Genomic DNA, 22,952 nt, shown 5'->3' with positions numbered 1-22,952 from the left:
TGCTCTTCCCCCTGGGTGAAGCCGGGGATGCCAGCCTCCTCCAACTCTGAGTGCAGGTTCCCCCCTCACCCACCAGACCCCCCACCCCCGCCCCGGGCATGTCTGCTCCAAAATGCCAAAAGCTACAATGCCCTCCCACTGCCTCAGCTCCCCATCAAGCCCAACCTAGGCCTTGGACCCACGGAGAAGGGAGAATGGGGTTGAGATGATTTAAGCAACTCTGATCATTGGCTCAGCTCAAGCCCACCATCATGTGCTTTTTTGGAAGTAACAGGACCTGCAGGAGGGAGAGGATAAAAGTAGAACTGCAGAAAAGTCTGGTGGTCACATGGTCTCCTCCCCACCCTCCTCAGGAGAAGAGCAAAGGGGAAATGATGAAGGGCTTTGCAGGGATGGTCAACCTGAGCCTCCAGACGGAGGTTGCCTGGGACGGCCATGGGCACCTGGGTCATTACCTTCCACCCACAAGTCATGGGCATATTACTTAACTCTGCCAAGCCTCAATCTCCTTACCTATTAAGTGGAGATAATAACCAATGACCACACAGGATGACTCTGAAGACTGAGTGAAATGTGAATGTGAACGTACTTGGCAAACTGTAAAGTGCCCTTAGAAACGGCAGACATTTCCCACAGTCTTGGGAGGTGGGGGGCTTCAGGTCAGAATATTCAGCTGCAAGGGAAATGGGAAACTGGAAACCCACCCTAGTCAGCAAACCTTCCAGGACAAGGCACAAGTCTCCAGGGACTGCAAAAACATTGATAGAGACCTACTGCCCAGTCTCAAGCACTCACTGTCTGGTGAGAGGAAAGCTACACCCACATTTGCACCATAAGGCAAAATAAAAATGTGTTATTGGAAGGAGAGTGTGGAGAGGATAGGACATTTTATTCTGGCCTCAGAGTTCAGGGAGGCTTTTGTAATAATATTATAACATAAGAATTATTAGCATAATATTAAGTCTTTGTGAGTGCTTGCTGTGTATGGCAGTTCTAAGTATTTGCATGGCCCATCTCATTTAATTCTCATAAAAAGCCTGTGAATGGGTTCACAGATGACAAAACTGAGGCACAGAGAAATTCACTCCTCTCTTGGCCTCACAGAGCTGGTAAATGGTGGAACTGGAATGTGAAGCCATCACACTGCTTCTCCAGCACACAAGGGGCGTGGTCAGCCAAGACAGATCTCAGACTCTCCAGGCAGCTGAAAGGCTCTGATAAGGCCTGCAGGGATGAATCACTGAGGGAGGGCACTGACTCACTCATGGCCTCGCCTGCTCCTGGACAGCTCTGACAGCTGGGCCAGGGTTTCCACTCTGACACTGCCCCGGGTCTGTCCTGGAAGTTGGCCACACCTCTGCACTCCCCACAAGGCTCCATATGGGCACCAAATACCAAGGGAGGCTGATGTAAGAACCTATATGTCAACGTACATTTATATAACAGATCACTTATAAGGTAATTTCTTCTTATTATAAAAAGGTAGTCAATATCAGAGGGAAAAGAATTCGCAAATTCCGGCTCCGACACTTACTCTGCTGTGTGACCTCAGGCAAATCTTAGTCTCTCTGAGCCTCAGCTTCTTCATCAGTAAGATGTGGTTAATAGTGTTTATCTCAGGCAGTCGTTGCAAAGATGAAATGAGATAATATGTCTAGTGCAGCACCTGGCACACCATAAATTTAATACGTTATGGTTGAATCAGATGACTTTACAAAGGGTTTCCACTGGAAAATTATTTTCTTCACAATAATATTTGGTGGTAATAGTAGTCCTTTTAATTAGTATTCACCTGCCTCTAAGCTAAACCCATTACATGCTTTACTTCATTTAATCCTTAAAAGCATCATTTTCTTAATTTGATGTAGCTTTAGGACAACAAAAAGAGTATGTCCAACACATTAATTTTACTCATACATACACATATAGGGAGAGAGAAACAAGACTGTCAAACAAGCTGATATACCATAATATACAAACTTACTATATGCCCGGTACTGTTCTAAGCATTCTACATTCAATAACCTATTTCACCCTCTTTAAAATGTGCCTATAAGGTAAGTACTGTTTTGCCCTCATTTTACAGATATGGAGCTTGAGGCACAGAGAGGTTAAATAACTTGCCCAAGGTCACTCAGCCAGGATTCAAACCCAGAATAATGAAAGAATACTAAAGTAATGAAAGAAAAGTCACAGCAAGGATGTTTAAGCCCCACATTCTAAGAACTTCGGGGATTGCTTGTCGCCCCCCTCCCCACCTAAGCTCTGCCATCATCCCCCTTCTGCCAGTTCCGCTCTCACCCTCACCCCTGTCCCATCGTTCTTGCTCCCTAGCTCTGCCCCACTGCTCCCAGGTAGGAAATGTCAAACTAATGGACTTTGTTAGGCCCTGGTCATCTTCTCCTGGTATCTCAGCTTCTCTGCCTCAGCCCCCTATATCCCATCCTCTACAAAGCCATTAGGGACATCTTCCCATATGTGGCACTCCTCTGCTCAAGAACACTCTACGGGTCCCTGCTGCCTAGAGCTGAAGACCCCAATGGGTTGAAGAGGATCAATGAAGGACTCAAGATCCCCACAGGATCTGTCTGGCCTGGCATCTTTCCCTTTAGCCCCAGACTTCTCACCTGCTGGTTTATAAGTCCCAGCACAGGGCGAGTCAGTGAGGCCTTTTCTGACCACCCTATTTAAACTTCCAGCCCTCCCCGGGACTGCTTCCTTCCACAGGCACCCAGCACACTCTAGCTTCCTCCCTGCTCTAGTGCTCTGCAGCCACCTCTCATCACCTGGCCTCATACATTAACTTAAGTCTTTTTTTTTTTTTTTTTTTTTTTGCGGTACACAGGCCTCTCACTGTTGTGGCCTCTCCCGTTGCGGAGCACAGGCTCTGGACGTGCAGGCTCAGCGGCCATGGCTCACGGGCCCAGCCGCTCCGCGGCACGTGGGATCTTCCCGGACCGGGGCACGAACTCGTGTCCCCTGCATCGGCAGGCGGACTCTCACCCACTGCGCCACCAGGGAAGCCCTAACTTAAGTCTTTATTGTCTCTCTCTCCCTCCTAGAATAGAAGTTCCACATGGCAAGGGATTTTACCCTATTTTTTTCCTGCTGTAACTGCAGCACCTAGAACAGTTTCTGGCACAGAGTAAGTAATTGTGAAGGTGAAGTAATCGTGAAGTAATCATGAAGTAACTGTGTTGTGAAGGTGTTGATGTACATACATGCAAATAGAAATATGTCTTCTTTCCATTACGGACAGCAGACTATACACGTTTCTCTGTGCCCAGCTTTTATCTTTTAAAGGAATGGACTTGGACTAGGACAGGGAGACAGATTATCTCTACCAAAAAAAAAAGAAAGGTGGGTCTGCGTGAAAGGCCCATGAAACAAAGAGACAGAAATATTCTGGAGGACATGCGTGTGAGGAGACTGAGGTGTGATGGTCCAGTCACCGTGGGTATCACTGGTCTGTGGCTGACTCGGATCCCAGGTCAGCCGGAGGAGAGCCCTGAAGGTCGGGGAGCAGGCAGGGGATCAACCACTCTGATGGCACTAAAGCCCTACCGGCTAAAAGCTCTGACCAGCTTCGCCGAGCACTTCATCTTCCAGAAGAGAGAGGAAGCGTCTATAAGAAGGAGATTAAGCTAATTCCCACGGCAATGACCGAATGGGTAGTGACTAGGGGGACACAGGAAGGAACTGCGGAGGAAAAGCAATCATTTCCTCTGGAACTTGGGAGGGACCAAGAAGGGGAAGTTGGTGCCTGAGACTAAGGAAACAGACTTCAAATTGCCAAAAGAATAGAAGGGCTCTAGGACCCAAGATTGAGGAAGTAAATGATTCAGACACTCTGAAATGCAGTTCTAGCTGTGCAGTTGAAGATGGAGGTGGGGCGGCAGAGGGACAGAGAGAGAGAGGAGGAAGAGGAGGGACAATGGGGCCTTTTAGGAAGCAGGCAGCTCACCATGATGGTTCAGAGCTGGACTTAGGGGCAAACTGACTAGATGCTAATTCCGCCCCTCCCCTTCCTAGCTGTGAAATCTGGAGCAAGTCAGTTAACCTCTCTGCACTTTAATTTCCTCATTGGTAAGTGGGGACAATGAGAGTATCGACTTCATGGGGCTGGAACCAGAAGGAAGTGAGTTAGTGTTTACAGAGCCCTCACATGGTGCCGGGCTCACCACAGCTGCCATGTGAGTGTCAGAGAACAGAGCCACGTGGTTGTACAGGAAACCCTGACAAGGTCAGTTGTTGAAAAGAGCAGGTCCCATCACTGGGAGACGGATGCATAACCAAAGAAGCCCCTGAGACAGTGAGGCAGGGCCTCCCTCAGAGCATCAACCGGAGGAGGCCAGCCCAGGATGAGCTGCGGCGGCACAACATGCCTAGATGGCAGGAAGGGGTGGGGGTCGTCTTGAGCCAAGAGGTCCAGAGGCTTAAAGGGACCCTGGGAAACTGGACCTCGGCTCCCACTCTGGACACACGATGGCCTCCGTCAAAGAGAGCTATCCTTAGACTGACACATAAAGATCCAACGCTGAGATGAGAAAGGGGGCTGGGAAGGGGGGTGGGGGAAGCTTGGATTTTTAGAAAAGGATATTTAGATAGTTTCAATAACATCAAGCCCCCTGGCCGGCCCAGGACACTGGGAACTCTGGCAGATGAGACCGCTGAACTGCATCTGTGTGGGGCAGCCTGGGGACACCTGAGAGCAGTCCCAGAGCCCTGTGGGAACTGAGAACACATGATGTCAAGGAGCATTCATGCCTTTCTGTGATAGGATGCTTAATGGTTGATGGAGAATTACAATAGATTTGGCATAACTAGACTCAAGAAGGCATCTGGTCAGAGGTCAGAAGAGCAAAAAGGCAGAGACTTAAGCAGGAGCAGCTTGGACTACCTTCCCCAAGCAAGCCGATGAAAGAAGATGTTACGAGGGGAGGACTCTGGCAGAGGGCTCTCTCCTGATAAACATTTTCTCAGTGACTTGGGTGATGCTAGGGAAGGCACACTAATTAAACAGGATCCTGAAAGAGCACAAGGTAACAGAGGGTTGCACCGAATCTAACCCATTGAAATTTAACAGAAATGCTTGTTCTGAATCAGATGGGAAGAAAATAGGAGGCTCTGCACTTAAATTCTAAAGCCACACACACTGAGGACGGGAGAAGCAACTTAGCAACACGCCATGTTAAAAGATCTGGTCAGGGGAATTCCCTGGCGGTCCAGTGGTTAGGACTCTGCGCTTCTATTGCAGGGGGTATGGGTTCAATTCCAGATTGTGTAACTAAGATACCACAAGCCGCGTGGCACGGCCGAAAAAAAAAAAAAAAAAATCTGGTCAGGAGTAATGTCAGTGAGCCAATAATGTGAAGTAGCTGCCAGAAAAGCTATTGCAATCTTGGGCTGCATTAAAAGGAGTAGAATGGCCTGAACTAGGGAGGTGATAACTGCCTTCCTCTGCTGTGGTCACACCACACCATGAATATGGTAGATGGATGGGTCTGGGCAGTAGCTTCGATGTATTAGAAGGATATGGACAAAATGGAGTTTGTTCAAAGGAGAACCACAGGAAAACAGCTGAACCCACATCATGGGTTATAAATCTGGAAGAAGACTCAAGAGAGGACAAGAGGGCTGTCTCTAAGTATCATATTGCACTAGTTAGGAGATGTGCATTTTTTTTCAGTTATAAAATGTCTGAAAGCAGAATTATCTTATGATCCCCTAACATCTAACAAACTCTCTAGGCCAGAATGCAGCTGGGGTATAGTTGTCATCACCCCACCGTCACTGTCATATGGAAATTTGACTGTTATTCCTGGTGACACATCTGGACAACTGCAACCCTCAACATTTCAAGAGCCAGAACATTTAAGGACCATTTGAGGAAGAAATGTGAGTCCTGGAAAAAAAGAATTCCAAAGACAACAGAGATTAAGAAATACATCACCACTTTACCAGAACATAATATGTCAAAAAAAAAAAGAGAACCCAAACATATTCATAACTCTGAGTCAAAAAGTGATTTGAAAGATTTGGATTCTGAAAGTGAATAAGTTTTAGAAATGCTGCTAATAATTTATTTTCCTTGTGATGTACATGCAGGAACGATATGGAAGAAAAACTTATGTCTAAAGTCTAAGAGAATTCTTTCAGTACATATAAACATTTTAAGTGTTAACACAGTGTTGTTCCACAGTTTAACTGGAAGCAGTTTTTCTTTCTTGAAGGTTCATAAAATAATGGTATATCTTACAATCCATGGTATCAGGAATTTGACTTAAAAAAAAAAACAACAGTATCTGAAGAGCTGTCACATGGAGGAAAGACCAGACTTTCCTTCTCTATGGCTTCAAGGAGGAAGAACGAGAACCAAATGCCAGAAGCTGTAGGGAGCCAGCAGGGAAGTGACAGGAGGAGCCGTCCAAAGATGGAATGGGTCGCCTCGGATGCGAAGCCCAGGCTGGAACACGGTGGGGAAATCAAGCACCCATGTGGCAGCCCTGTGATCCCAAGGTCTGATTGAGAAAACCTCACCGCAGAGAGAAAGGTGGCCCATCTTTCTTCGTTACCCACCTATGTGCTTAGACGGAGTTATTCTCTCAAAAAGCCACCACTTAAGGATAAGAGCCATTTAGGGAACAGTACTGAATGGGAGACCGGAGGCAAAGAGGAATGCCGCCCACACCTGTGCTCTCAGACTCCTGTGGGCTAGCTGGGGACCACCTACAGGCCTGCTATGGGCCAGGCACGTGACAGGTGTGCTACACACACTGCCCCAGTTAATCCTCACAGGCCCCTGTGAGGCAAGCGCTATCACCCCCATCTTACAGAAGAGAAACCTGATGCTCAGAGAAATTCAGTGGCTTGCCCAAGGTGTTACTGCCACTCAAAGCCATGGTCGGTCTGTGACAACCTGCTTCAAACAGAGGGTCGTCCAGAAGTCTTGATTGGCAAAATGAATGAATTGAGCGCTCAACTGAGCAATCAATGAATGGACCAACGTGGTCTCACATTGGTAGCACAGATGCTAGGAGAAGAAAGAAAGAGGAAAGCCGTTTTAGTGTCCCACCCCCTATCAATAGCTCCCATGGGCATGAAGCTCATGCCATTTGCTCCCTGCAGAAGCAATTTATTCCACCAGATAAAGCAAGGGTGTTGCTGAGACGTTTATGGCAGAGAACAGGTGCCAGCTGCCCTGCTCAAATGTCAAAGCACACCAGGTTGCCGTGCCTCCCACCTGCCAGGTTAACACTGGAGTAGGCAGAAGCTGAGCTCAGCTTTTGTCCCCTCCCAGGGCCAGGATGTCCAGAGGGCTGGGGAAAGGCTGGGGAGTCAGCCAACTGCCCCCACAATGTGTTCCAGCCGCCTGGAGACATCCAGTCCAGCCCCAGGCCACCCAGGCTTCCTGCTTCACTGGGGAGGTCAAAGTGGGCACCAGATACCAAGGGCAGCACCCACCTGAAGGGGATACTCAGGTGCTTATGAGATCACAGAAGGGGGAGAATCGGTCATTTCCGATGATGGCCCACAATGCCCTGTGAGCGGGTGACGCCTGCAGAAACAATTCTAACGAAGGAGGAGGGGCTCACCAAGGTCCCTGCCCGAGCCGCGCTTTGCTGCCTCAGCCATGTGCAGGCACGTAACGCCTGCTCCTGATCTACGGGTACCCACTGCCAGGGGCTCAGCACCCACGACCCCCAAATCCATCCCCCTCAGGCTGACCTCAAGGGAGGGGAATGACCTCCTGTAGTGAGGTGGTGAAAAGCAGGGGCAGTTACCATTTTTCTGCAGAAGACAGAGATGCCAAAGCGCAGGACAGGCGCACTTGGTGGCACAGAAAGTGACAGATGTCCCATATTCTAAGACCCTACCTGAGGGGTTCCAAATGGGCTGCCCTCCTGATCAACTGAAAGATAGGGGCTGCCCAAGCTGACACCCTTCACAGGGAAGGAGGTGGGGCAAAAGCACAGACAAGGCCTTATTGGAGCCCAGCCTTAAGTGCCCCCGACCTCCCTGTTCCCCACCCCCCGGGGCACTCCTTGGTCCAGACCGACAGCTGCAGTCTGGTCAGTTTACCCGTCCAACGCACGGAGGGCAGTGCAGGCCTCCTAACAGATCCCCCGCCCCCGACTCCCACACAAGCTTACCCTGCACAGTCTGATCTGCCTGAAGGAACGCTCTGACCATCCCTCTCCAATGGCCGTCACTACCTGCAGGATTAGGGCCATACCCACCCCTTCCCCAGCACTCAGGGCTAGCCTGATTCCAGCCTCGGCTTCCACAGTTCCCCCAGGCAGCCCCCAGGTTTCCACCACGTGACACCCTGAACATACCCTCATGTTTCTACATCTCTTTGTGCTCTACCTCTCCCCACCTCTGCCTATGGAAATCCTATCTTCCAAGGCCCATCTCAGGGACCAAGTGCCACCTCCTCCAGGAAGTCTCCTCTGACTCCCCCACACTGTGCGACTGTCTAAAGCACATTCCAAACTCTTATCTTGAGGTGTGGGCATGAATGAACTTATCTAAGGTACCTCTCTCCATGAGTTAGATGAAGGCTCTGCTCCTGTCATTCAGCACAGCACCCCCGGCACAGCAGCTGTGAGCTAAGGAGCCTAGGTCACAGTGCTCCATGCTGGCCCTGACAGCACCCTATTTACAGTCCTTTCTGGTTCCCTCCTCCACCTACTTCCAGCTGACTCATCCCCCATTCTATCAAGGTTTAGCTTTCAGAGGACAGCTAATTGGAGATAAACTAATCAACATGGTATCCCTTCCAATTAAATTCTATATTTTTAACAAAGGTCCTCTGGAGACAAGGGCTGAAGACAAAGGTGGGAATTATAGGCCCCAGAGCTCTGGGGGAGGTATTTTTGATAAGAAAAGATCTTGCACCAAACCATTGTGCAAGCCAGTGTTACCAGGGTATATATCCTAAATTCAAAGCATGGGAGAGCTGCTAGAAAGCGGGGTGTCACTTGGTGATACAAAAGGAAAGGCCACCGGCAAGTAAGGCTGCCCGAGGCTGGTCACGGGCTCACAGACTGCCAGAAATGGAGGATGGAGAACAGACTTGACTCTGACCTGGTTAGGTGCCCTTGAGCCAGGAACCACACCTCTTGGCCTCCGCTCAGTATCAAGAAACCTCTGAGCCTCAGTTTCCCCACAGGTAAAAAACAAGGAGGCAGGAGTGAGAATTAGATGATCCCAAAGGGCCCTTCCAATCTGACATCCCAAGGCTCGGCGACTCACGGCCTCTGCCTCTTCCTCCCTCCTGGGAGGTATCATTTGAAACGACCCTACTTCCACTCGCTCCTTACCTTGAGCCCCACCTGAGTCCAAAGGGAAAACTAAGCCTAAAGATCTCCCAGCCACTCAGCAGGCAGCATGCAGGGGGCAGGCCTCTCCCAGCACAGCTGAAAGGAAGGGGCAGATGTTGGTTTCTGTGGACACAGAAATGCTCCTCTCACTTACCCAATTTGTCCCAGCCCGGAAAATGACAGTTGGCTGATTGCCTTTGCTTCCCTGACCTACCTTTTTAAGAGATTACAACTGCCTGCCAAATTTAAGTGCTGCCCTAAAATCAGGACATATAAGGTCTCTCAGCGGGGATCTGAAGGGTTTCAAAACGGGTAGAGAGTAAGCGTGATGAAGAATGAAACTTGGAGGCAATCTAGGCCGGGGTGTGCAGCCCTGTCACTTAAAGATCTTTAAAAATAGCCTCTCTTCTCTCATGCTGAAGATAAAGATGAAGTTTCAGCAATAAACAGACATCTGCTGGAGCTTCTGAAGAGATTACAGCATAAACACCCCAGAGAGCGGTCATAAACAGCCCAGAGCTCTCTCCAGGTACCCACAGCATCCTGTTCACCAAGGGCAGGGGAGGGCTTAGGGGATGGAGGTACAGAGAAGGAGGTGGTGTTCAGAGGCTGAGGAGGATGCCCCAGGAAGAGGTGGTGCAGGAGAGCCCAACTTGGCAGAAAATGGAGAACTGGCTGCCTTCTGCAGGGAAATAAAAGCTCAGGGATCTACCAAGAAAATTTCCAGAGGATTCCATGCCAGTGTCATTCATTCTGAAAATAGGTCACTCCTTAAAATTGAAAAAAAAAAAAAACTGACATTTTTGAGTGCCTACCTAAGCGGGGCACTTCACAAATATTTTAATTTTACCTCTACATCAATTCCCCGAGACTGGTGTGATTACCACCTTTTTACAGACAAAAATACTAGGGTTCATTGACGCCCAAGGCCACATGCCTAGGATTTAAACCCAGGCTCTGTCTTAGCACATTTGTTTGTCTTTGCCTATATCACCTTCACCTAGAACATGCCCCTGAGGTTTATTCACAGTGCCCAGACTCTCTACACCCACAAATCTAACACAAGGAGAGTCCTAAAGGGGAGAGGCAGCAAAGCAGAGGGGCAGGAGTTAAGCCATGCGTGCCTAATTCAGATAACTGCTGAGTCTCGGCAGCCCTGTGGGTCCTATCGCTTCACATCCTGGTGGCTTCCCAGCAGGCCTGAAGATGAACAAAGGGGGAAACAGGCACAAACATATGCCTAGACTCTGTCTGGAAGGAGCCACAGGAGACTGGGGACAGCAGATGCCACTGAAGAAGAGAACTGAGGACTGGAGGACGGGAAGAAGAGAGACTTGCTTTTCACTGAATTCTCTCTGGATTGAATGAATATGTTCCCCTGTACCCATGTATATATGGGGGTGAATACCATCATCTGTGCATGTTGGGGGGGTGAGTGCCACGCATCCACACGTGTGTGGGTGGGGGGCGGTGAGTACCAGCATCTGCACATGTGTGTGTATGAGGGTGAGTGCCATGATCCATGCACGTGGTGTGAGGAAGGGTTAAGTCCTTTTTAAGAGAGTCCAAGATGTCAGGTACAAGGTAACAGACACATCCAAGCTGGTGAAAGCGACCTGGACCAAGCAGGAAGTCCTGGGTCCCCTGGTCGCAGCAAGCCTGGAATCCAGAAGAAGCCGAGGTGTCATCCAGAGCCTCCTCCTTCCCTCACAACAGGAACATGCTGCAACCCCAGGCAGATGGCAAGAAGCTCTCTGAGCATGAACCCCATGGCCCCCAAGGCCGAAATCAGTGGCACAAGCCCCCTAGGACATTCCCTGAGGAAAGAGATTGACTGAATCCTCTCTTTGAGGCTGTGGAGACAGGCCTCCCCCATTCCCCTGCTTATTCCTCTATTCTGTCCCTTCGGCTATTGGATTTCTCACCCCTCCAAGTAGGGAGCTCCTGACTGCCACCACCTTTGTATCAAGCTGAGCAAAAGCCCAGCTGTCCTGACACGCGGAGCCATCAGCACCCCAACTTTATAGCAGCTATGAACTCCACATACTCCACATGCTGCACCTTGACCCCCCATGCTGCTCCCCCAGGATGAAGCTGTCCAACAAAGGGGTCAGCAGCTCTGCCAGGCCCCCAGCAGACCCTGGACCCACCCTCCTCCAAGGAACAGCTTTCCTTGGTGATCAAAAAGTCCAAGTGACTTTTTCCCAGGCACTTCTTCATCCTCTCCTCCACCTCATTCTCCTGGCCCTGGCACAAGTTAAACCCTCAGATCCTGCAAATCTTCACCAGATTCAGTCAGTACTCAGATCAGTAGCCAAGTCCAGCCATTCAGAGTCACCAGAGCCAAGAAGCAGTTTCCGCATCTTAACACATTGACACTGCGGTGCAGGACAAAATGTTCTTAGACTCCCGCTCCCATCTCTGGCCTGGCTGGGCTTCTGCACTGGGTGTGTCAGGAGTTCGGGCCTGCGAACATCCCAAAAACCTGCTGTTGTGGCAGCTCAGGGACCAGGGGCCACCGGCCGACTCCCTGCCATTCTGTCTTGCTGCCAGCAGAAAGGACATGGGCACTGGACATCCTCCGCTGCAAGGGAAGGGGAAAACCTGAGTCCCAAACCAGCAGGAAACAAGTCCCTGTTCTCAGGCCTGCCTTGATCTCTGTATTCCCCAGGAAGAAAGCTGACCGAGCCTTGAAAGGAATACAAGAGTGGCAAGGTCTCTGAACACCAATGGGAGAAGGCGGGTGAGGGTGGGGACGGGCAGGGAGATTACCCTGACCCTCAGGGGAGAGAAACACCAGTGCAAGTACGGAACACACTAAAAATCCCAACCCTAAGAACATCGGCACCACCCCACACACACCACTCACTGCCGGCCACGTGGGAGACAGACAGGCTTTCCTGGGAGGAACTGTAGTAATATTTAGATGCATGGATGGGTACAGAGCAATTGCATTTGAGAAACGATACCATACCTGGTACTCACAAATGGCTCTTCATCTGGGACACAGGGATGGACACTTCCTCAACAGCTAACAGCGAGGAGAAGCATCGCAAAAATCAGACTCCACTGTGACCTAACCCTGCGATGAAGGTTTGTTTGTGACCAGAGGGCCCACGTCCCCATCCCCCCCACCAACTCTGAGTTCTGAGACCAGATGATCAGGGCTTGAGAAAGGAGGAGCCTTATCAGCGCAGACCAGCCATGCTTTCTACCTCTCAGGAGGTGGCAGGGAGGAAAACAGAAAATGGTGGAGGGAGGGGTCAGGGCCCCCCAAAGTGAGGTCAGTGGGGTGTTTGGCCATCAGGCACTTTCCCAAGAGGAGAAGACAGGCCGTCTGAGCCTGCAGCTTTGCCCTGCCTGCTTTTTCTTAACCCACTATATTATTCTGTCTTCCTCTGATATCGCAAACTCTCTGAACAAAAAATCAAAATCAAGAGCCTAACATTAGAATGATATCATTCTGGGGAAACCAAAATGAAATTCTCAGGAATGAAACGGAAGTGGTAGACTGGGAGGGAGGGTGAGGCTACACGGATTTCATAGCTTCCCATCTCCTAAGCTCCAGCTTTCTTTGCTTTCTAACTTTTAAAAAGTACAGGTATGGGAATTCCCTGGTGGTCCAGAGGTTAGGACTCTGTGTTTTCACTACGGGGGCCAGAGTTTGATCCCTGGTCAGGGAACTAAGATCCTGCAAGCTGCACCTCATGGCCAAAAAATTAAAAAAAAAATTTTTTTAAAGTACAGGTATGTTCTTTAAAATAATGTCATAAAATAAGCAAATATCAAAATCCCAATGGCTCTGTGACCTATCCACACATAAAACTGTACCAAATGCATGTATAATTTTGTCTACCCATCCAAATTGGTTGAAGGAAGCTCTCTTTTTTAAGAGGAAAAAAACCCCAAATATTTGGATTTTCCATTAGAAAAATAAAATATTTTATTATAAAAATTTTAGAAAAATACTGAGAAATAAAAGATAAAGGAAAAAATTAACTTTATCCCTGCCATGCAGAGAGAAAGACAACATTTTCTTATACTTAATGCCTAGTGGAAAAGACTGTTTATGTTTAAGAAGAAAGAGGAGGAGGAAAAGAAAAAAGTCTCTTAATTTGGGGCCTGTGTGCAGAGAAAGGTCTTTTGTGGGTGGGTCAGAAGATGGCTATCAGAGTGCTTAGCACAGGGACTTCCCCAGTGGTCCAGTGGTTAAGACTGCCTTCCAATGCAGGGGGCGCAGGTTCGATCCCTGGTCTGGGAACTAAGATCCCACACACCATGAGGTGTGGCCAAAAACAAACAAACAAAAAAGAGTGCCTAGCACCTTGGGGAGATCTGACAAGGAAGCTAGATGTGAAGCCTGTTATCCAGGGGAGCAAGCACACCTTTTCCTTCCCTCCTGAGCCTCTGGTCTCCTTTATTAGGACACCCACAAAGGTGCCAATGGTGATACTATATCTTCACCATAAATTCAGACCAGTGAAAGGTCATAAGTGTTCGTTTTCTGTCACAACCTGCCAGTTGCAGATGGATAATAATTTGAGAAAAACCCACACCTCGCCCAGGTGTGAGGCCAGATAGAGAAGGCTCCTGAAGGTACAAGGCAGAATCTTGCACTGCCCAGAGAGAGGCGGGCGGCATTCTCTGGGCAGCAAAGCCAAGTGCCTGGCTCTTAACGTGGTAATCCCTGCAGCTGAATAGGTCAGGATTCAGAGCTCGAGCAGAAATGACCTCAGTCCCCTCCAGTCCCACATGTGATCTGGGGAGGCCAGCTGCTGATCAGGGCACCACGGCGGCTGTCTGGGCTCCCCACACCGCAAACCAGAGCAGGCAAGGGAGCACGGCAAATAGTTCTATTATTTCAGGATGTTTACAGGCTGACGCTTGCTGAGGAAATGTCCACACGTGAGCAAGTCATCTTTTTTTTTAAAACCTCTTATCTAAACACAGCCATGGGCAGTCACAGAAACCTACCACTGGGTTAATTCATTCAAAATGCATTTCCCGAGTGGCTACAACACCACTGGGCAGACGCTCACCACGCCTCTGCCCTGTCCCAGGCACGGCACTGGGGATCCCCAACAGAGCACAGAAGTAGACTCCAGCATCAAAGCGTTCGCTGTCCAGTGGGAGATTTAAAACGGAGGGTAACAGCTGGTTAAAAGTGGGAGTGGGGCAGAGGGGGTGGTGCTCCAGATTAAAGTAGGCTTAAAAGGACTACCAACCAAATGCAGCATACAGACTTGGTCTGGATCCTGATTTAAACAAACCAGTGATGAAGGTCACTTCTGAGACAATGAAGGAAATCTGAATATGCACAGATGCGACCAAAGAATTACTGTTAATTCTGCTACATGCAGTAACAGCCATCTGGTCATGAAAGAACATTCTTTTCAAAATAGATATATGCTGGATTATATAGGGGCAAAATGACATGATATCAGAGATTTCCTTTTAAATATTTCAGGAATAAAAAATAGAAGGGAAGGAAAAGAGAGAGAGAGAGAGATGAAGCCAGCCTGGCATGATCTTGGTTGTTGAAGCTGGATAATGAGTATTTGGGGCTCATTATACTATTCTTTCTATTTTTGTGTTTGAAAATGTTCTCTTTTTTTTTTGGCTGTGCGGCTTGCAGAATCTTGGTTCCCCAATCAGGGATCGAACCCAGGCCCTCGCAGTGAAAGCACTGAGTCCTAACTGGACCACCAGGGAATTCCCTGAAAATGTTCATGATATTTTTAAACAGAGGACTGCAACACATCATGGGAGATATCCTAATGAAGACTGGTATAAAAGGCAAAAGGGGACCTCCCTTGTGGTGCAATGGATAAGAACCTGCCTGCCAATGCAGGGCACACAGGTTCGATCCCTGGTCCGGAAAGATCCCACGTGCCACGGAGCAACGAAGCCCATATGCCACAACTACTGAGCCTGGGCTCTAGAGCCTGCGCGCCACAATTACTGAAGCCCGCGCGCCTAGAGCCTGTGCTCCACAACAAGAGAAGCCACTGCAAGAGTAGCCCCCTCTCGCCGCAACTAGAGAAAGCCCACAAGCAGCAACAAATACCGAACGCAGCCAAAAAAATAAAAATTAAATCAAATCTTTAAAAAAATAAAATAAAATAAAAGGCAAAGGGGATATAGAGCAAAGAGCAAGGAGGATTTGTGAGAACCAGAAAATAAATCTGCCAAGTTTATCAGTGTTTTAAATACCATTTCATAGTGGGGTAGGAAGCCATGTTCACAAATAATTACAATATAAGATGCGGAATCATAAGCACAGCAGGCAGCTGCACACACCAAGCCTCCAGAGTTCAGAGGATGGCCACACGTTTTTTTCCTGTTTCCCTTAGTGTTTAATTCACCACACAGACCTCACTCATGCAGAAAGAAGCCAGACCCCTAGCTTGGTCACTCACTAGCTGTGTGACTGGGGGAAAGTTCCTGAGCCTCAGTTTCCTCATCTGTAAAATGGGAACAATCCCACCTACTTCTTCAGAGGGCTAAAGTGGGGATCAAGTGATACAAAGAATGAAAAACCCCAGCATGATGTACAGTGTTTCCTTTCTTGGCTCTTTAAGCAACAGAGACCCTCTAGCCCTGGGAGGGCCTCAAAGATTGGCAATGTTCAGCCCAAATCTTGCACCCATACCCCAGCCCTCCCACCAGGGTCAAGGCTCTCCCCCAAGAAGGCGGGACCTCTGCCCCCCCGCCCTGTCCCACTTAGTAGAGAGTGAAAGGAACAGGCCCATGACTGGGAGGCACACCCAGATGGGGGTATGGACATGGGAGGAGAGAATAGAGACACATCCCAATCACAGGTAGAGAGGGATTACTCAGTGCTCCGCTGCTCCTTACAGTTCCTGGGAATAGGCCTCCAATGACCAAGCTACAACCAGCCTTAGTCCTTAAGCTGATTTATACTAAAGTGTAACTGGTTGGTAGTAGGCTAATCACCATTTTCTTTCAGAAGAGAAGGATAAGCAGAAAGGCAGCCCTGGGCCTGAAGAAGGAAGGAGGCAGTGATTTCATTTTTTATAAACATAAGCTCGAACTATGGATTTCAATCACCTTAAATCACAATTAGTATACCTCAACAGCTGCCCTTCCCCCAAAACACAAAATAAAACTAGAATTGGTCCTAAGGTAGAGGTTATTTCAAGTAACAGTCCTCCTGGGACTTCCCTGATGGTCCAGTGGCTAAAACTCTGCGCTCCCAATGCAGGGGGCCCGGGTCAGGGAACTAGATCCCGCATGCCGCGACGAAGATCCTGTGTGCCACAACTAAGACCTGGCACAGCCAGATAAATAAAATAAATATTAAACAAAAAAACACGACACATATAACAGTCTTTCTAAACCATCCCAGAAGCCAACTCTCAGGTGCAGGGCCAAGTCAATGGCAGAGGCAGACTTCCCCCTCAAATAGCACCCAAACACCAACAGTCAGTCCTTCCCCATCACAGCAAGACCAACACCGCCATCACCCCTGATGGAGGACAGGGTGGGCAAGGGGTCTGTAGGTTGAACAACCTGGGCTAACCTGGGTCAGTTCAAGTGTGTTGCTAAAGAAGCAGCCACAGGATCTTTGGATGGAATCTTTTCGGAGGCCAGGAGCCTGCAACACAGCACACCACTCTCCACAGCCATGGGGCAGCAGGAAGGGCACTGGACTGAGCTCTGGCAGAGCCTGGTTCAAATCCCGGCTCAGCCGCTTTCTATGTGACCTTGGGCACTTACCCTACCTGAGTCTGTTTCCCCATCTCTAAAATGAGGAGGGCATAACTCTCAGAGTTTTTTGAGAGTTACTGTGAAATTCTCAAAAAGTGCCACAGGGCAGGACCTGTCCCTCAGTAGGCACTTAATAAACCTGTCTTCACTCTGCCTGAAGGCCCGTTCTTACTGCAATAAGAGCTTCCAGAACATCAGGTGGGACTGCCCTGGAGAACTGAGGCCCACCCACCCCCGCCTTGGATCCACTTCCCCTGGAAAAAGGGACGGAACAGAGCTGGCCTGAGGGCCCAGGGGACCCCGGTGCCAGAGCACCCAGGCAAGCAAATTGAGAGCCAACGGGCTGCTGGCCTTTTTTCCTACGGGGCCTGCCCAGAAGGGGGTTGGTTAGTGGCTTCAACCTTCACCGAAACCACTGAGGACTGTAGTGAGCAGACAAGACTAACAGCAAGAGGCTCCCACACTGCTTAAGGTCCCAGCAGGGCCCGACGCGCCTCTAGATAAAAGCTCTTTGGGCTTTAAGAACCCAGGCTTTAGAATAAAACAATACGGAAAGAGACACAAGTTTACTCTGGTTCCAACAGCCTCCTCCTCATCCAGTAAAGGCCATTCCCAGTTCTGCCGAGAGGCTGGTCTAGGATAAAGTTAACCCCACCTGCCCCGGCCTGGAAGCCAAGTCAGCGGCGCTTCTACCCAGGGCCAGTCGGCAAAGGCAAGGCGGGAGCCTGGGACGCCCCAACAGGGGTGCTCCCGGGCCTGGGGAGAGTGCAGGCTGCTGGAGGCGCGAGGCTCAGAAAGGACAGCGCCACGTCCCCTCGGGCCACCGCCACCGTCCCAGACCCAGTCCGCGCCCGCAGGCGGCCAGGCCACTGACATCTGGCCCAACTTAACTTCCTGTTGTTAAGGAGGGAGGGGAACCGGGCGGGGGTTGGTAGGCGGGCGGGGGGGCGCCCAGTGAAAAGCCGGGAAAGAACGTGACCGGCGAGGAGCCCAAATCGTGGGAAGATAAGTTTAGGGATGTTCTTCTGCCCCGGCGGCAGGCGGTACTGATGGCGCGTCGCGCCCACTTCATGTCGACGTTTGGGTATTTTCTAGGCTTAGAATTGAAGAATTTGGGTGTTGGGGGGCGGAGTAAGAGGTAGTTCGTGGTACTGGGTTCTAATGGATTCGGAGAGCGATAGGGGTACCCCGGCCTCCCTGGGCAGTGCCACCTGCTCGCTGGGCGCCCCGTGAGGTGGGTCTGAGGCGGGAGATGGTGCGGCGCACCTGACCCTCTCCGGCGCGGGCCAGGGCACAGAGTCCAGGCTCGGCCACCACGGTCCCCGCCCGCCCTCCTCAGAGCCCCGCGCTCCCCTTACCCTCCCCCCAGTCTTACCGAGAGCCGCGCCAGCCGCCGAGCCTCGGGTGAGCCCTTGTCTTTGCCTAGGGCCGTGTGCGCAGCGGTCTGCACCCGGAGGCCGCCTGCGAAGCTGGGAGCTACCTAGGCGGCCCCGCGCAGGCTTAGCCGGGCGAGCGCCTGCGGTTCTGCGCCGCGCCGCCAAGGGGACGGGGAGCCACCCCCATCGGCGGCGCGGCCAATGACAGGTCAACCGGGGGGCGCAGCCCCGCCCCCAGCCTGAGGCTCATAGCCAATGGAAGCGCGGCGCGGAGCCACCCACGCTCCTCGCCCGCCCCGCCCCTTGGGGGCCAGCTGTCACCGCGGCTGCAGCGGGCGCACGTGGGATGCAGCCCAGCCCGAGGGTTAGGGAGCAGCCCTGCGCTCCTACCCAGACCAGTGCAGGTCTGAGACCAGCAGAGGGCCGATGGGGGCGAGGCTTGGTGTTGCTGCTAGATGAAAACCCCGGTGCTGGTATCCAAATGTCAAGGTAGGGAGGCGAGGGCTGGACTTCACGCTCCTTGGCCTAGACAGCTGGAAAGCAAGCCTCAGCGTCCCCTTTTGGACTTGGGGGAGCAGCATAGCACTTCCCTTACCGGCTGTGGACCTCCCTTCTTGCTTTGCTCCTTGACCACCCTGGGCTTCAGCAAAGCCCTGCTAGAGGATAGTCCCTTCCCCTCACCTGGACTGGCCTTGCCTAGAATAAAACTCGTGGGAAGAGGGACAGTGGTGCAGACCACCTGTTACCTTCGTCACATCACCCAAGCACCCTCTTTTCTTGGCTGTCAAATGGCTACCTTAATCTCTGCTCTGCCCACCCTCACTGGTTGCCCACAGCTCCAGAGAGCACCGTTCACAGTGTGAACAGCATGAGGGGTGTGAAGCCGCTTTGTGAACTGCAAATTCTACAAACACCTTGGGTAGACTGCTCTGGTAGCAGTGATCATGAAACAGGAATCCCACCGGCAGGGGCTGTGTCTTTCTCACCTCTGGGGCCCAGGGGCCTAACACGGGCTTGGCCCAATATAAATGTTCTTGCAACAGAGCTGACCCAGCGGGAGGAGAACAGGCAGGCTTGGGCAGTGAGAAAACAGTATTGTGGCTCCAGGCTGCTGGAATTTCCACAGCATCAGACCACCCTCTGGAGAAACTACATTCCCTTGCCAGGCAAGTACAAATAGAGCAGTTTGCCCCCATCAAACCTGGGGCTTATTTTTTTTTCCATACTCCTTACCATGTGATCCTACGTGAGGCCTTTTGGGTTTTCCCAGAGATTGTCCTCCTTGGTTGCTCTCTTAGCATCTTCAGAGTTCAGTTGACTTCCTGAACATGAACTTTCAGCAAAAGCCGTCCCTGTTCAGTTTGCAAGACTGAGTCAGCACTGATTCTCAGAGGGGCAGCTCTCCACTCTGATGGAACTCTGCCTGTGATGCCAGTTGACGAGGTATCCTCTACACACATTATCTCATTTAATTCTGAGATAATGAATGGAATGGTATGGTGATAGTGGCTCTGCATGGTATGCATTTTTATTATCATTCCCTTTTGCAGATGGGAAAACTGAGCCTCAAAGAGGTAACATAGCTTATCAAGGTCACATGGTTAATAAGTTTCAGAGCCTAGATTGATTCTGGATTCCAGAATCTGCATGCCTAACCACTATGCAATGCGGCCTCTGCCATCCTACCCGTACTTCTGGAGTGCTGGACAGGCCAGGCCTATCCCTGAAGGAACTGCTCTGGGGACTGACCTGCCCCCAGTCCATCCAAACGTTCTGTTGAGGTCAGGCCTGGGCACTGTTGGGGACAGGAGATGAGGTCAGCATGGCCCTGCCTTATTTACAGAGTGACTGATAGAGGAAACAGCATTACCTCTGCCCCCAGCCCAAATCCTCACTGGACACAGACCTCTTGCTTCTGGCCTGGGCCTGAGACACCCATGCTAGGGATGGAGATGGAGACAGAACCATTCATTCATCTCACAGATGCTACTGTGAGCTAGATATGGTTCTTGCATTCATGCAGCTTATTCAGCTGATAAATAATCAGAAGTACACAGTGCTATAGGAGCTGTATTCTTTATCACTTACATTTTTTATCATTCCCATCACCTTATCTATAGCATGTATTCTCCAAATTAAACAAATTTAACACTACTTCAGGAACACTGTGGGCCCACCACAGTGAGATACTACTGCTCAGCATAGACATTCTATTAGCTCAAAAACTAAAATTTATCAGTGTGTTCCTGGGACCTCTGCCTCCTCTCTTCCCAACCTTTTTAACTTGGGGGGCTCAGGTGGAAAAGAATCTTGGGTCTGAGGGCTGAAGAGTGAATTTTCCTTGGATGTAGGGCAAGCTGGGGGCTGATGGAGGCTGATTGCAGGAAGGGAGATAAGCCTTGAGACCTCTTGAATCAGTGGTCAGAGTCCCTTGCCACCACATACAAGCCATCCTTGCTGACCACCTCCCTGGGGTGGGGGGTGGACAGGAGTGGAGACAGAAGATCACAGTTGTCCCTTCTCTGGACAAAGCAGTAGCCATGCGCTATCCTGCCGGACCCTGACTGTGTCTGGGAGTTTATACAACTAAGATCTTCAAAGAAAAGATCGTGCAATGTTAGAGTGGACTTAAAAGAAATATTATCTAAGCCCTTCACTGAACAGATTAAAGAAATTTAAAAATTAATGGGGAAGGGAAGGCACCACGAGAGTCACAGAACATGGAAGTGGGTTCCAGGTCTCCGACGCCTCTGCTTCGCTCTCAGCACGCCAGGCAAACTCAACCTCCTTGCGCCGTGGCTCAGTATTCTATATTTAATAACAATCTCTTCCCAGCCCACTCTTCTGGGATGGCGAATGTGTGCTTGTGAAGGTTGTCTGGGAGATGCAGATGGCCACATTAGCATCAGAGGGAGGGAGAAAAGGAAGGCCCAGATTCATCCCTAAAAATATCTACATCGCAGACTGGAAGCAATGGGTCTCAGCAGCACCACGCATGCCTCCCCGGAAAGAACTCCAGCTGGTGATCTCCATCATCATTGTTTATCCACCTGATGCACCCTGCAGGGGCTGGAGGGGTGGTGTGTCAGGCCTGGCTTCTTTTTATTTCCAGCCGAGCAGTTGGCTTGAAGAAAGGTCAGAGTTGAACTAAGTGGATTCCCAATGCAGAGATTTCCTGCAGAGAAGTCCAAGTGTGTCTCACAGCGTTGGAATGGCAGGGGAAGGAGTGACCACCTGTGCTTCCTCCTCCAAATGAAAAAGGATCTGTGCCCTCAGACCCCTTCCTAACATGCATATGTTCCAGAAAGGGGTAAAACAGTGAGTGTGGTCTCACCAGCTTTCTCCCCAAGCTGCTATCAAAGGGCTTCGGTCTTTCAGAAGGAAGAGGAAGACCGATATCTATACAGTCTGGTGACCTCGTTAGATGATGAGAAAAGGCTGATTGGCCCCAGCCCACCTTGGGAGCTATCTTTGGAGAAAGGTTTTCTAGGGAAGTGGAAACATTTCTACCTTCCTCAAACAGGCTCAGGAGTGTGCAAGAAGCAAGGTCACTGGGGCCTTGTTCCAGCCCCTTATCATCCCGATAGGCCTCAAAATGCACTATTTTTCATGGATAAGACATATAAAAGTTTTCAAGGTCTCTAGGAACTCATCAAGCCTACCACACATTCAGTGCGCTTTCCAGAGACAGTTTGGAGAAAAACTGGCACATGTCAAAATCAATAATGCCCTCAGAGCCACTGCAGCACTTTGGGGAATATGTGTATTTGGCTGCAATGATGGGAAGGTCAGTGCTGGAGAGATGAGGCCATAGGCAGGAGATGATGAAGCAACCAGAGCAAATAGAGAGCGGGTGTGCGGAGGAGAGGGGAAGAGACACAGCGTCAGGAAAGTAGTCTGGCCCAGGCTCCAAACAGTCTGGGGAGAGGCAGAGGTACCTACACACGTACGTACTCAAAGCCAACTGTGAAATCTGAGGGCACAGTTCTGGTCTCTAGAGACTCAGAAGTCTAACCAATACCACCAAACCCACTACACCCTCATGGCAGGCTGGGCCATACCTGCTGCCAACTCAGACTCTTGTTCATGCAAGCCTAAAGCCCATTCTAGGACACACTGCTGTTATTGAACGAAGCGCCCAAAACCTCCACAGGGTAGGGGCAAGGACGGGGACACTCTTTTCTGTTCTAGCCCATGGAGGGGACTCACTCAAGTTCAACTGTCTATCCATCCAACATATATCCACCCCACAAATATATACAATACAGTTATTCTAAGAGGCATCATAGCCGAGTAGTTAGGAGCACAAACTCTGAAGTCACGATGCCTGAGTTTGAATCCCAGCTCTGCCACTTATTAACTGGGTGACCTTGGGCAATACTTAACCTCACTGTACAGCAGCTTCCTCGCCTGTAATGGGGAATAGTAATAGCAAAGAGAGATGTGTGCTTCAAACACATATACATAGTAAATAATATACATGGGTTTTGATTAAAATAATTTGGGGTCTAGTATCAAG

The 22,952-nt window shown here is 50.2% G+C and overlaps 1 protein-coding gene across 5 annotated transcripts in view; it reads right to left on the bottom strand.

Annotated features, from left to right (window-relative positions):
* Positions 1-18,600, bottom strand: part of MICAL2 (microtubule associated monooxygenase, calponin and LIM domain containing 2) — a 226,922-nt gene extending 208,322 nt beyond the window's left edge. For 4 of the 5 annotated variants that reach the window (XM_060103822.1, XM_060103819.1, XM_060103818.1 and 1 more), the window contains exon 1: positions 18,433-18,600. The gene's annotated coding sequence lies outside the window, so the exon portion shown is untranslated. The remainder of the gene's footprint in view (positions 1-18,432) is intronic. The other variant, XM_060103821.1, reaches the window with a different exon arrangement.
* Between the last annotated feature and the right edge of the window lie 4,352 nt (positions 18,601-22,952).

Source organism: Mesoplodon densirostris, chromosome 7 (assembly GCF_025265405.1).
Source record: "Mesoplodon densirostris isolate mMesDen1 chromosome 7, mMesDen1 primary haplotype, whole genome shotgun sequence".
NCBI classification, from domain to species: domain Eukaryota; kingdom Metazoa; phylum Chordata; class Mammalia; order Artiodactyla; family Ziphiidae; genus Mesoplodon; species Mesoplodon densirostris.
The sequence above is the reverse complement of the archived record's forward strand: the minus strand, read 5'-3'. Positions and strand labels throughout refer to the sequence as shown.